General features: G+C 40.7%; 1 protein-coding gene and 1 long non-coding RNA gene across 6 annotated transcripts in view; one reads left to right on the forward strand and one right to left on the reverse strand.

Annotated features, from left to right (window-relative positions):
• The window catches only part of LRIG2 (leucine rich repeats and immunoglobulin like domains 2), a 63,547-nt gene that overhangs the window by 4,880 nt on the left and 43,623 nt on the right, over positions 1-15,044 (forward strand). The gene's annotated exons all lie outside the window — the stretch shown is intronic.
• Positions 2,744-5,848, reverse strand: LOC145720863 (uncharacterized). Its single transcript, XR_014144094.1, has 2 exons — positions 4,393-5,848; positions 2,744-4,173 (listed from the first exon to the last, which is right to left on the reverse strand). It is a non-coding gene; the product is annotated as an uncharacterized LOC145720863 (long non-coding RNA).

Raw genomic sequence — 15,044 nt, forward strand, 5'->3', positions numbered from 1 at the left:
CCATATAAAATGTCATGGACCAAAGATGAGGGGAATGTATTTTCTAGCATCAGGAAGAAATGATTATCTTAATATACAAGTAAGTTTTTGAATATCCGTGTGCTGAATATATATGTTGTATATCAAGAAATGCAAAATATTTTTAATATAATGAAACATAAGGACAATATTCTCTATAAAAATGTGTCCTTCAAAGCATAAAGGACTTTCAAAGAATTAAGGAAAGCACAGATCTCAATTAACATTCAATAAGCAACACCTGTCTGTGGTTCAGTGGTTCTCCATCACTGCTGCAGGCATCCTAAGGGAAGACTCTAACGTACTGATGCTGGGGTCTCACCCTAAACCAATCAAATCAGAATCACTGGAGTGTGGAGCCCAAGCATTGGTATTCTGTAAAAGCTCTCCAGGTGACAGTCTAAGGTGCAGTCGGCACTGAGAACCACTGCACTAGTCCAGAAATCTAGTAACCCAAAGCCTGTGGCCAGAGGATGCTCTGTTAAGATTCTCTCAATTCTTTTCCTTTTCTTGCCCTACAATAAATCTGTGAGTCAACAAAGACTTGACACCTACCATTTGTCAGGCAACACACTAAGCAGACATAAACAAAACAGACATTTTTGGAGTTTATATGCTCCCTCTTGGAGTTTATAGAATGAGCTTAAACTAAAGCCTCACTGGCACCGAGATGCCACTAAATTCTATTCACTATCAAGATGAAACTCCTATAAAGTAAATTCCTGGGGCACCTGGGTGGCTCAGTTGGTTGAGCGTCAAGATTCTTGGTTTTGGCTCAGGTCATGATCTCAGGGTCATGGGATCAATTTAGCCCCACATGGGCTCCACACTCAACACACGGAGTCTGCTTGGGATTCTCTCCTTCTCTCTCTGCCCCTCCCCTGGTGCACACACTCTCTCTCTCTCTTTAAAAAAAAAAATTCCAGGGGTGCCTGGGTAGCTCCGTCGGTTGAGCACCTAACTCTTGGTTTCAGCTGGGGTCTGGTCTCAGCATCGTGAGATCGAGCCTCGCATCTGGCTCTGCACTCAATGGGGAGTCTGCTTGGGTTTCTCTCTCCCTCTTCCTCTGCCCCCCATAATGCCACACGTGTGCACGCACACGCTCTTATCTCTCACTGAAATAATTTTTTCTAAAAATTCCTATTTGTACCACAGGAGGGTGGGATAAAAGGGTAAAGGAAGAAATGGATGCTTTTATTTCTATTTAATACATCTCTGTTTTGCCCTTTTTAAATGAGTATATATGCCCTCTCATAATTTATATATGCTTTTTGAAATAAGACTTTTGTTTTTTTTCAAGATTTTGTTTTTAAGTAATCTCTACACCCAACATGGCACTCACACTTACAAGATCAAGAGCTGCATGTTCCATTGACCAAGCCAGCCAGGTGCCCCAAAATGAGATTTTTAAAATGCATTCGTAGATAAATGCAGCAAGACATATCAGTTGATTCTTTGATAACCTTTGACTACGTATTTCACTGGAGAGGAGTGGGATTTGGGCTTGGGTATGAGAGTCCATAGCAAAGCTAATGACCCTAGGTTTCTTTTCTTTGCAGTTACAGCCTTGTTTTATTCCTAATCCCTTAGCTATTGTTTCCACACCCAGCAAGATCTTATCAGAAAGGGCAGAGGTTGAAGGTAAAAATCCTTAGGGATATAAAGAGCACACTGTGGCTCTTCTTTCCAAGTGGTTCCAACATCTAAAATTAAGTGCCACTCAGGTCAAGGCAAGCACTGGAAGTAAAGTTAATTAACCAAAGAGACTACACAAACAAAAGCAATCAAAACACTTTCCTTCTACCAAATGATAAAAACCAAAATTTTTAACAATAATTAGTGCTAGGTAAAGTGTGATAAGATAGGTACTCTCACAGTGCCAAAAGAAGTTTAAATTGTTACCTTATGCTGGATTCCATGTAAAATATCAAGATAATTCAGGGTAGACCTGTGTTAACAACCAACCCTAAATGATCTGCAGCAAATAATGTATTAATTCAGATTTCTTAAGGCTCACTCATTGTAGGCTTTCTTCTTAGGTACCTTCTGAACTAACCAAAAATGCCTAAGATTGCTAAAGATTTCATGGGATCACATCTTCTGTTTACCACTCCCCCAGGTAGACCAGGATAAAGATGAAATATGTTAAATCTTTAATGCAATGAAAGAAAAACACACTGTATATGCTTTGAAATGATTTTTGGAAGTGAAAAGATTCATTGTAACAGCAGTATGCAAGCCAAGGTCAATATATGTTAGATTCTGGAAACACTATGGTAGCATATTATTCCCTTTCCCCCCAATGTACTTTAGGAATTTACCAGTAGGTCTGTTTCTGTCGAAGAATAAAACTGGTGTTTCTCCTAGCGTCTGTAAAGATAAGGTATGTGAAAGACAAAATGTCTTCTCAAGTATCCCAACTCCAGAAACAGGTAGCTGCTGTGCAGGTTGGAATGAAGTTGTGCAGGCTAAAAACTCCTCAAACCACAGCTGCAAGCCATGACACTCTGTGTGCAACTGATTATCCACTAATAGTTAGCAAATATCTAAGAGATGCTGCAAAGCCCTATAAGAACAAAGATGATCAGAATAAATGAAGATTATTTGTGCATGGAAAAGTTTCTGGTACACTCAAACAAAACATCCCACACAGAGTAAGATGAGAACTAGAGTTAGCAGTAACTTAATGTGCCTATATTGAGAATTTTTCTTTTTGTTAAAAAGAAAAAGATGATGTTAAAATGCAAGTAATTAGCTAATACCCTGATTCATTCACAGTGTTTACTATGAAAAATGAGGTGCCTTGAAAAGAAACCATCTAATAAAATATATAAAAGACCAGAGAAGCAAATGAGAAAAGACTGCTTTGAACTTGTCTTGATCTCTCCCTCCTCAGAAGACACAACCACACACTTTGATTCAATTATTTACTACATTCATTCAACAAATATTTTGAGTACTTACTGCTGATCACTGTTTCTCTACAGCAATGAACAGACAAAAATCCAGGGCCTCATGATACTTACAATCTACTGAAAAGAAGACAAAGTAAAATATGTAGCATGTCAGAAAATGATGCCTGCTAAAGACAAAAAGAGGGCCAAGGATTTGGGATTGTCTCTGGGAGAGCAGAGATAACCTCAAAGTCCTGAGATGCTTGTGGAGACCGGTGTAAACAAGAATCAAGGGCATGAGACTGGTGCTGATGGTCTCATGGCAGATACTGATTGGTGGGGAGAATGTGAGGGTGAGAGGAATGAAGACGTAGGGAATCTTTCCAGTTCTTCTTTACTCTGAAGTGTTGACTTGGAACAGGGTAATATTATCCAGAGCACGAAGAGTTGCCTCTGATTTCTGCCTTATGGAAGCCGAGAAGCCAAGAGAAGTCCTACCTAGGTTTGATCACAGAGTGAACCAGCTTTCTAAACTCACTGTATGCTCAGCTCCATACAGCCAATCTTTCTTCTCTGTTAAGAAGTATGGTGAAAATAACACGGACACAACAAAATGGATGGAGGAAGTAGAAAATAAAGGCTGATAGTAATAAATAAATGAGGGACCTTAGTAGAAAGGAAATCACATCTGCACTGTTTTTAAAAGGACTCCTTTTCAGTTCACCACCTTGTGGTTTAAAGCAATTAAAGTTCTTTTCACATTCCAGCGAGATTATCCAACTAGAGTATCAAATTATGTCAGTGTTATGTTTCTGCCTCTCACAGTTTTCTTCACAACATACAATGGAAGGCTGAGAGTTCATTTTCAGAAAAACATACATACATCTGCAATGAACTTAAAGGCCCTCAAATCAACTTCCCTAACATATCACTTTCTAAAACCTAAGAATGTTTTCCAAAGTGTATCTTTATCCTTAGCAGTATCACAATAAACGTAGAAAGGAAGGATACTACAAATTAACTGCCCTTTATTTTTTTTTTAAAAGATTTTATCTATTTGAGAGAGAGAGCGCGCGCACACAAGCAGGGGGAGCAGCAGAGGGAGAGGGAGAAAGAGACTCTCTGCTGGGCAGGGAGCCTGGCCCAGGGCTCAATCCCGGGACTCCAGGACCATGACCTGAGCTGAAGGCAGACACTGAACCAACTGAGCCACCCAGGAACCCCTATCTGCCCCTTTAGAAAGGAAATATGAAGGGGGCGCCTGGGTGGCTCAGTTGGTTAAGCGACTGCCTTCGGCTCAGGTCATGATCCTGGAGTTCCTGGATCGAGTCCCGCATCGGGCTCCCTGCTCGGCAGGGAGTCTGCTTCTCCCTCTGACCCTCCCCCCTCTCATGTACTCGCTCTCTCTCATTCTCTCTCTCTCAAATAAATAAATAAAATCTTTAAAAAAAAAAAAAGAAAGGAAATATGAAGTATTGACAAAGCTATGCAATTTTTCCTTGACATCACTCAAGTCACTGGTAGTGAGCTCTGGACCTTTGAAAGGATGAAGGCTGACTCCACCTGTTAACTAACAGTGAAAACATTCTGCCCATGTTACTTACACAGAGCAGCAGCTAAAGAGGTTAAAGCTCGAGTCACATGCAAATTCGGACTTTCCTAGAGTTATTCAATATAAATTAATGTCCTCTTTGTATGCTAAAGAACTCATCTGTTCACAACTATTCTAAAAGAACAAATGCAAACAAGTCTTAAAGTTACCATAACGAAAACAGAGAGACAAGAAAGAAACTAGAAGTAACTAAGTACATATGAAATTTAATCTAATATAGCAGTGATTCCCCAATACTGATCCATGATAAAGTTTTTACCAGTCCACAGTGAAATGAAAATAGGAAGGACAAGATTACAAGTTTTCCATAAAGCTAAATATATTTAATCTACAGAATTGTCCTTATTTCTAAAATTATGTACTTCCTAATTTTTTGGTGCTGTCATGAAATGACCATGACAACAAATAACTGGAGGATAGGGGTCCTAATGGTGTCACTTGGCAAAACAAGAATTTGATACATATGGTCCTCCAATTCCTGCGTGTGTGTGTGTGTGTGTAAAATCAGAATAATGTGATACAGAGCTTAGCACCCATGGACAATCCAATCAAATTCTGAATAACCAAACAAAATTTGAAAGACTTTCTGATAACAGAGAAGCATAAAGACAGAATCTAAATAGGTTTCTGTCTAGGAAAAATTCCACTTCTTCCTACCTTTATTCATATATACAATACTCCTAACACCAGATGTATGATTCCCCCCGACACACACCAACCAATTCTCCAACACCAACTGGCTGTCCCACAATTCAGTTCCAACATTAATGGGAATTAGAGCAGACCCTACAAGTTAAGAGTTCAGTCCCTGAAGACTACCCCCCAATTCAGCCCCACAGCCCATCTCACTTCTCTGTAAGAAGTAATGGTGAGGAGCACCTGGGTGGCTCAGTCAGTTAAGCATCTGCCTTTGATTCAGGTCATGATCTCAAGGTCCTGGGACTGAGCCCTGCATCGAGCTCCCTGCTCAGCAAGGAATCTGCTTCCCCCTCTCCCTCTGTCCTTCCACCACCATCACTGCCACCACCCAGCTCATGCTCGCTCACTCTTTTTTTATTTTAAAGATTTTATTTATTTGAGAGAGAGACAGAGAGAGAGAAAGCACAGAGGAAGAGTGAGAAGCAGACTCCCCCCCGCCCCCCGCCAAGCAGGGAGCCTGAAGCGGGGCTCAGTCCTAGGACCCCGAGATCACAACCTGAGCTGAAGGCAGACGTGCAACTGACTGAGCCACTCAGGTACCCCTCTCTCTAATAAATAAATAAAAATCTAAAAAAAAAAATTAAAAAAAAGAAGTATGGTGAAAATATCACAGACACAAAAGTTAAGTATAAGTAGTAGGCACTATGTCAGGAGTCAGAGTCAAAGAACAAGTATTAGAGCACAAGATGCTCCCAATGCTCTAATCACTTGGAAATTTCAAGGACTTCAGGAGCTCTGTGCCACCAACCAGGGTCAGAGACCAATATATATTTTTTATATTATTTCACAGCCCACGTTGGTCTCTGGCCACAGACCCTCTTAAAGCAAAAAGATATACAACTCAAGAGATACTGACACATTAGAATGCCATTCAGTCATTAATATTTGCACTAGTCCATCATCATCTCACATGAAAATGCTTTCCAGGCAAGGCCACTCATGTTCACAGGCTTCCAATCTTGTGAGGTGACAAAAGCAGGAGTCGTGTAGGCAAACACAGTTTCAGCCAGGCATCTGGTATAACAGAGATGAGATCTTACTCTGAGCCCCTTTTGAGGTGTTAACATCGGATTTCCCTCATTACCCAACCCATTTATTCATTCCTTTACCCTCAGCTACTATTGCTCCTTCTCTCCACTTATACCCCAACTCTCCCCGCTTTGGAAGAGACATCAGGTTCGGCTACTGTGCTGACCTAGACTGCAAACAGCAATAAGAGTCTAGTAGGTACCACCTCCCCCTCAGTCCTCTCCATTCAGTTGGGGAAAGGTTATATAGATATAGAACCACTAGGCTATTCTTACCACCAAGCAATAGAGTGGCATTCACTCTTAACCTCAATTTTGCCAGATAAGGCGAAGGCACAACCCACCCCATCAGGCCCTTAGGATTCTAACCCAAGCTTAAAAATACAGTTTCTTGCTAAGGAATCATCCCTGTTTTCAGCACTTTGTATATGCAGCCCTGGTCCTATGACCAGTGTATCAAGCACAAAAGAAAAAAGTTGAGGTGATGTGAAGAAAGAAAAAGTACAGTCATTACACGAAGATACTCCTCCCTTGGTAAGAACTGCAGAGTCATCCCAGCATCCTTTGCCACCCCCTCCCCCCAGATCCACCAGAAAAAAAGAGGACTCTGCCTGGTGGGGCCACTCCTTTAGCCCCACCTCACGATGAATGAGAGCACTCTCATGAGCTCATGAACGTAACCCATACGTTCAGGTCTTTACCTCCCATTCTACACAACCAATGTTTTCATTGCCCACTCACTTCTCTATTAAACTAGTACTCTGAGGAGGACATCTCTCCGCCCATGGGTTGGACGCTATGAGCTGTATATTCCTTGGTCTAGCCATCCAAACTGTTACAATTATCTTCTGTTTCCAGTTCTTCTTTAGCACTCTGAGCATTTGCATCTACTGTCAGATAAGCAAAGTCCAGTCCAGAGTCAGTGTCTACTCCTATCAGGACCCATTTGTAACCTATCACAGTTACAGCATCAGTCTCACTTGCCACCTATATGCAGGGCCTTCCCAATGGGAATGGGCCACCTAGCCATCTACAATCTCTATTTTGCTTGCAGATAAAACAGTTCTTACTGGCATTTTGTGCCTCAGAAGGTACAAGAGGATTATGTCTAGATTCGGTCATCTTTGCATTGCTGCATGCCCCATTACCCACTTATGTCATGGGCCCAGGTGACCACCTCAAGCAAGCACACAGGGATATTGCCTGTTGATTCCAACTGCCTTACAAACCTGAAAAGGGTTCTTCTGATGAGCATCAACATGTCCTACCTTAATGCACACTTCAAATTCCGGCAGCGATTTCCACAGGGCTGTGCCCTAGGTGGGCATCCCTTTAACAGGCCGGGTTTCCACTGTTCTTCTGCACAGCCATATGGCCAAGCCACTGGCCTCTGCCTATGAAACAGTAAAAACCCAAACACAGGGGCTTTTACCACTGTTCAATTCATCCATGCTGCTAGGAAAACAGCATGCAATTCAGCCCACTAAGCTAATTTGTCTTTACCTCCTCCAATCAGAATGGTGGCCTTCCAAAGAGGAAGTTCACCTTGGAACTGCCATCCACAAACCAAGTAGCTCTTTGTTGGGTCAGTTATAAGCTGTTTATAGGACAATGCCCATGTGACAACAGAATCCAGCAGCTCCTCACACAGCTCCCAAGTCAGTCTTAGGGGGAAAGAGGCTCCCTTGAGTAGCTCCTCCTTGCATTTCCATTTTATTACAGAACTCTTCTGGGCACTGCCCTACCTATTGAAGTGTTATCTGACATTATGCAAGACATCATGAGAATTTCAGTTTTCAAGATTATTTTTATGACTTTTAGTCACAGTAGCTGTTTCAATTACTGTCCATTAGCAAGGCAATAATTGCCCTTCAAGTGGGAATTCTCTAGTCCAAAGACCAGTAAGTCATTGCCGGGAGGCACTCACAGGCTTTTGCCATAAGCCCCAGTCTATGGTACACTACAGTCCACTATCGCACAGAGAATCTGTCCATACGAGCACTTGGGACTTCTACACTGTCTGGGATTGGGCAATCTTACTGGTTCCCCTTTAGTGTATCCAATTAATATTGAAAGGTGGATTTACCTGACTTCTGTTTTACAATAATAGGTAAAGGAAATATTCCCCAGTCAGATATAAGGTCCATCTCCCTAATACAATCAGGTAAAAACCTGTTCAAACACACCAATTCTCACAAACTTTCACCTTACATTCCCAACTGTAGCCTCCATTAGGACCTTATTTAACAGGTTTTGGTTTTAAAATACTAGGGCAAAATGTTCCCCACGCCAGACATAATTCATTACCATAAAACATTCAGGTAAAGGAGACATGACTTCTTTACATAAAGCCTTGTTTAAACATTCCAACTTTCAAAATCCTATCAACCCTTACATGTTTATGTTCTCTCAACTGCATCAGGGCTTTATCAATGGGTTTTGGTATTTGGGACCACAGTGCAAGAGGGTCCCATATCAAGGAAATCCTGGGAACTCTCCTTCTCCACCTCCTGACCATTTTACCCACTCTTGTGCAAAAGGCTTTGGGTCTTGCCCAGGGATGAAGCCAAGGGACCCTGGCCCTTTGTCAATTTTTAGCTCATTTAATCTATCTACCCAATGCCCCAAGCAATTCTAGTCACATTACTCATTGTAATCTCTGCCTTCAGATTTTTAAATTTCTCCAAACTGGGGCAAATAGAATATACTTGTTTGGGACCCTTTATGTTGGGGTGGGGGGGAACCAGAAAAAGGTCCCTTTGGTCTGCCCAACCTAAATAGTGTTATACTAAAATCTGTTTTAACCCCATCAATATCTGTTTTATTCATCCTATTTCTTAATAACCATCCAAAGCTTTCCGTTCTGCTGGGTTGAATCCCATGATTCTTCCCTTTTTCCTTTGTTTTGCTCCAAATGATATTTGCTTTATTCACCTTATTTCTTAAAAACTATTTAAAATTTTCCACCTTGCTAAGACCAGTCCCTTGATTCTGTCCTTTGCCTTTCCTCTTTCTCTTGCTAATTAACCTAATGTTTTTATTAACAGCGATAAAAGCTGGGAGGGGAAGCTGAGACAGCAAATACATAAGGCTCCCCCAACTGTCCCTCGGTTTCGCAGCACTTAAGGTTATATGGGGTGTTCACGTAAAAGAGTTCCCCTTAATCAAAGCATTTACTATCAACGGAGTAACATATTCAGCAGATGAATATTCCAATTATCATAAAGATAATCCCATACAGCTTATATATGAAGCATACTATCTGCTCCACTGGGGGTGTTCCGCTTGGCATTTATAGGGCCGGCTGGGCAGTCCCCATTATCAGGGTAAACAGACCTTAGAGTGGCTTTTATCCAGTCCACCAGGCTGGCTGTTCCCTCGGGAATAACCTGCTTTGGGTCTGGATCACAGAGAGCTCTGTGATTGCTCCATAGTGAGCTGTGGACCCTGCGCCAACCCAAACATGGTCTCCCACATTACAGCATTTAAAACCAGATACTACTCCTAAGTTAATTACTCTCACAATCCATTTTAATAAAGGTTCTTCAGGAAACTAATTATTACTGATCAACAGAATGAAAACAACTCCTTCACACAATATTCCCTGGTTTCAGTAGTTTCTTGGTTTTGCCCTCCCCCTACATACACCGATGGTGTTCTTGGTGACCAGAGGTTTTGGAGGTAACTTTGTTGTCTTTGCATAATTTTCCCCTTGCGGGGGCAGCTTTCAGGCTAGTAGCCAAAACTCAGACTCACTGAAATCTGATTTCTGTCTAGCATCAAGGTCTGATCCAGAGCTCTATTTTAATTTCATTTTAACTATCACACATAACAATAGCCAAAGGACTTAACATTTCACCTTTTCCTTATTAGTTTCCATTTCCTTACATATCCAGTGAACCAAAGTGCTGGGAATTAGATCCATCTCTAAATTCCATTTGTAACTTTTATCTTTAGTAACTGAGAGCAGCACAGCTGCTGCTCCATTCCAGAGGTGAACATGCCACCCAGGAATCAATGGCTCCACATTCCCCATCCTTTTACCCGCTCTCTTCCCAAACCACGTTTCCATGAGCCAAGGCCATTCTAGTGAATCTCAATTCTGTGACACCAAATGTCTAGGAAGAACTCCCTGGGTTAAAAGGAAAAAATATTCAATGACACCTGTTAAAACCTCATGAGGAAGACTTTACTCAAGGTGGTGCAGGTTTTCTCTTCAGGTATAGGGACCACTGTGGTGACATTTTGCAGTAAGGGGGGGATCGGGTTCAACTCCAAATCCTGCATGGGCAAGTGGGAATTTACAGCCAAGGAGCAGGGTGGTCAGCCAAAATCAGTGGATGGAAAATCACTAAAAGGTAAAAAGAGGGATATGGTGGGCTCTGGCTAAGCGGATTCTTACTGAAGACAGGCCTGGGTGACCAGTCATCACCTGGAGAATGTCAGAAGATGAGAAAACCAATCAGATATCAAGGGTGTGATCGGATACTGAGGGTGAGGGCTTCTTGCTTAACTGACTTAGCAGGGTTCTTGGCTAAAACTGCATTTTACAAGAACGTATACAGGTGAGCCTAGAAGGTGGTTCAGGAGTCTAAAATTTGGTTAAGCAAAGAATCTGTCAGTCCTTATTCTTGTTCAAGGAAAGAGGCATTCTTCCTTCCTCTGCACAATGTAAGTCTATTCTCTTGTTCAGTAGCCTTTTTTCCATTAAGGACCAGGTAAAGCTTTGGATGGGACTTGGCATTAGAGAATATCCGCTTGATGATGCTAAATAGTCAGACATTTAATGAGGGCAGCTTCTATGAAAATACAAGAAAAATAAAAGTTAATAGTTAGATTAGAAACCTAGTTTCTGAGTCCAGAGGAGAGCCAGCTGAAATTTTCAGACTTGAGCTCCAAGTATCTTTAAATGGTGGAGTGAGGGTGGCAGTGGCCATCTGAAGAATTTTCCTGGTTTGCAGTTTGAACTCTGGTAATAGCATTGAGTGTTCTGGTGAACCTGTGAATGGTCCAAACAGCAGGAGGCACAAGAGTTGCCCATATTATGATATGCCGTGGTAATTTTTTTTTTTTTTTTTTAAGTTTATATCAAGTCGTCCAGCTTCAGTTTGCAGGGTTTCAGGAAAAGGGCAGTTTTAGTTCTCAGTGATGGCAAGTCAGGAGGGTGGGAGAAAAAACTAGAAACATTAGTTTGGAAAATTATAGCCAGACACTGGAAGAAACCAGAGTTGAATATTTGGTAAGAACTGGCAAAATGTGCAAGACAGAACCCACAAGGGTGCACTATAGTTTTGCACTGAAACAAAAAAAATTCTCTCTACTGTCAACCTTTTAATTCTTTTTTACAAAAGAATTCTGGTCTCATTTAAAGCCTGGGATATTTAAGTTTGTCAAGTTGTGTGTAAGTTGCTTCTGTGACATTTTAGTTAACATAAAGTTTTTGGGTTTTGTCTTAAAAAAAAAAAAAAAGGATTCTGGTCTCATTAGGTTTGTCCTAATTATTTACATAGGTGCAGCAAGAATAGTGACTGCCCATACAGCCTCTTTCTGAGTTTGCTTTGCTGGAACTTTTCATAAGGAAATCTCAGATTAAACTTTTAAAAGCCTCTTGCGATTAAGAAGCCAATCCAGGAATTAGCCACCAGACTTCATCTTCCCATACCTATAGGTCTGAATGAATTCCTCTTTCCTTGAGGTCCATAGCCTGAGATTTCTGGGCCTGCCAGGAAGTGACATTCCTTACCCACCTATAACGCTGGGAACCCTGTAAGCCAGATAGCAGGCCAGTTCTTTCAAGAGCACTGGCTTCTTAAGGGCAACCTTAGTCCCTTAAACCAGATTCTATGTATGTCACTCTCAAATATAACATTCCAGTCAAGCCTTGGTAATAAAACCAACGTTTCCAATTGTATCCTGCTACAAGAATAGATTCTTCTTCAACTTACACAAATAACTAGAATATCATGAAAATAATATGCACTAAGAGTTTCCAAATTCTGGAGGGATCAGATAGGGAGAAAAAACTGTTTCATCTTTGTTCACAAAGGTATAATCAGATTGTTGTAAACTACAGACAGTTTAAGAGCAAAAAAAAAAAAGGGTTCTTTAAATCTGAAAAACATTAAAGAACTAGCACTGTTTCAAACAAAGAGTCATAAAAAAATATAACCATCTTCATCAGTTCATTCGGTCCCATGTAATTAATTCTTATTCTGCTCGATCTTGGGTTAGCAGTTGTATGAATCCATCAGCTTCTTCATTAGTTCTGGAAATTCTTACTCAGTCCAATGCACGGTCTTAAAATTATTCAACTGAGGGGCGCCTAGGTGGCTCAGTCAGTTAAGTGCCTGCATTCGGCTCAGGTCATGATCCTGGGGTCCTGGGATCGAGCGTCGGGCTCCCTGCTCAGTGGAGAGCCTGCTTCTCCCTCTCCCTCTGCCACTCCCCCTGTTCATGCTCACTCTCTCAAATAAATAAAATCTTTTTTTTTTTTAAGATTTTATTTATTTATTTGACAGAGAGAGAGGGACAGCGAGAGCGGGAACACAAGCAGGGGGAGTGGGAGCAGGCTCCTGCTGAGCAGAGAGCCCGATGCAGGGCTCGATCCCAGGACCCTGGGATCATGACCTGAGCTGAAGGCAGATGCTTAACGACTGAGCCACCCAGGCACCCCTCAAATAAATAAAATCTTTTAAAAAAAATAAACACTTAAGATAACAGATCACTGTGAAACAATACTTATTCATTTAGAAAAAGTGACAAAAGATTTCAAAGGCAAATACAGAAAATTACATAGTTGGAAAAAAATCTTAGGTTTTGTAATATTGCAAAGACTCAATTTTTTAAAATAATGAAAGACTTAGAAATTTTGGCTCGAGTCATGATCTCAGGTTCATGAAATTGAGCCCAGTAGTCAGGCTCCTCACTAAGCAGGGAGTCTGCTTCTCTCCCGTTCCCTCTCCGTCTGCAGCCCCCAACCCTGCACACTGCACACACACACTCTCTCTCTCAAATAAATGAATCTTTTTAAAAAATAATCAAAGACCTGATGAACACATGAAGCACGGGAAATTATTTTAATTAGACACAAAATCTTTGTTTCCTAGGCAAATTACATAAAAGGTAAAGGAAAATCTTTTTACAGTTTCGTAATAAAAGTAGACAAATAATCCAAGAAAACTTCAACATTCTAGTTTTGTATCAGGTACACTTTTGATATTAAAGTTTAATTTTTTTAACTTATAAATCTACTTAACCTTAGCAACTTGACCACATATATAATTCCTGTTCTGCATATCTATAACTATTTTTCTAATATCCATTCAGTTTTTGTCCTGTATTTTTTCTTCTTTCTCATTCTGGAATAACCAGTCAGTCTGCCTTAGAAAATTACTTTTTTTCCCTAAACAAAAACACATCCTTCATGCCTTGCATACTTTGCATACAAAGTTGTTTCATAGTATTTTTATGGTTTCTAATAGTTTTATCTACATATACTGATTACAATTTTTAACCATTAATAAACTTTCTTTTACAGAAAAAACTATGACATAGACAATTGTTGTCTGTCATATATCAGCATCCTGTAGACTAGTAAACTTATGAATATGCAATCTCACAATTTCTAGAGGCATATGATTCCTCACAATATAATTTTTCAATGTGGCAAATGACATGTTTTAGATTCAAGTATCTTTAGATTTTCTATACATATGAAGACAAGATACCAAAAATACATAAACCCAAACTTAGGTTCAGTAATGAAATGTTTTCAGTAGTTTATCTTACTGAGAAATGACCTACATTTGGGGTGCCTGGGTGGTTCACTTGGTTAGGCATCTGACTTGTGATTTCAGCTCTGAAGGCTCTGAGATCAAGCCTCACATCAGGCTCTATGCTGGGCGTGGAGACTACTTAAGATTCTCTCTCTCCCTCTGCCCTTCCCTTGCCCCCGCATACACACATTCTCTCTAAAAAAAAAAGAAATTTTTAAAAAATGGCCTACATTTTTATTTTTATTTTAGGCAGATATTAACACCAAACTAAGCTAGCCATCATCTGAAGTTATCTCCTTATTAACTATTTTTTTTAAGATTTTATTTATTTCAGAGAGTGTGAAAGAGAGAGAGCATGAGCAGGGGGAGAGGCAGAGGGAGAGGGAGAGGGAGAAGCAGACTCCCCACCAAGCAGGGAGCCCAACACAGAGCTCGATACCAGAACCCTGAAATCACTGCCTGAGCTGAAGGCAGACACCCAACTGACTGAGCCACCCAGATGCACCCCCCCATTGACTATTTTTATAACATATACATGATAGGCAAGTATCACAAAAGTAAAAACCGAGGAAGATTAAATACATGGTCTCCCCCTGCCCTTTTTTTTTTTTTTACTATAGTGCTTGACATACATCAAGCAATTCACTTTTTTTTTTAAGATTTTTATTTATTTGACAGAGAGAGACACAGCAAGAGAGGGAACACAAGCAGGGGGAGTGGGAGAGGGAGAAGCAGACTTGCCGCGGAGCAGGGAGCCCGATGCAGGGCTCAATCCCAGGACCCTGGGATCATGACCTGAGCCAAAGGCAGATACTTAACGACTGAGCCACCCAGGCACCCACAATTCATTTTTATGTCTTATTCTTAGTTTGGATTTATAGCTTTATAATCTTAACACCTAGTAGAAATTATGTAAGCTTGACTAGTAAGCTTAGGTAGAAGAAAAATTGTGTGTCTGCATTATGTTTAACACTGACAACGCTGAAGACATGCCTATTTCTATTTTACCATCAATTTA

The sequence above is a fragment of the Leptonychotes weddellii genome, chromosome 4, assembly GCF_054177405.1.
Source record: "Leptonychotes weddellii isolate Sample4059 chromosome 4, ASM5417740v2, whole genome shotgun sequence".
Lineage (NCBI taxonomy): Eukaryota > Metazoa > Chordata > Mammalia > Carnivora > Phocidae > Leptonychotes > Leptonychotes weddellii.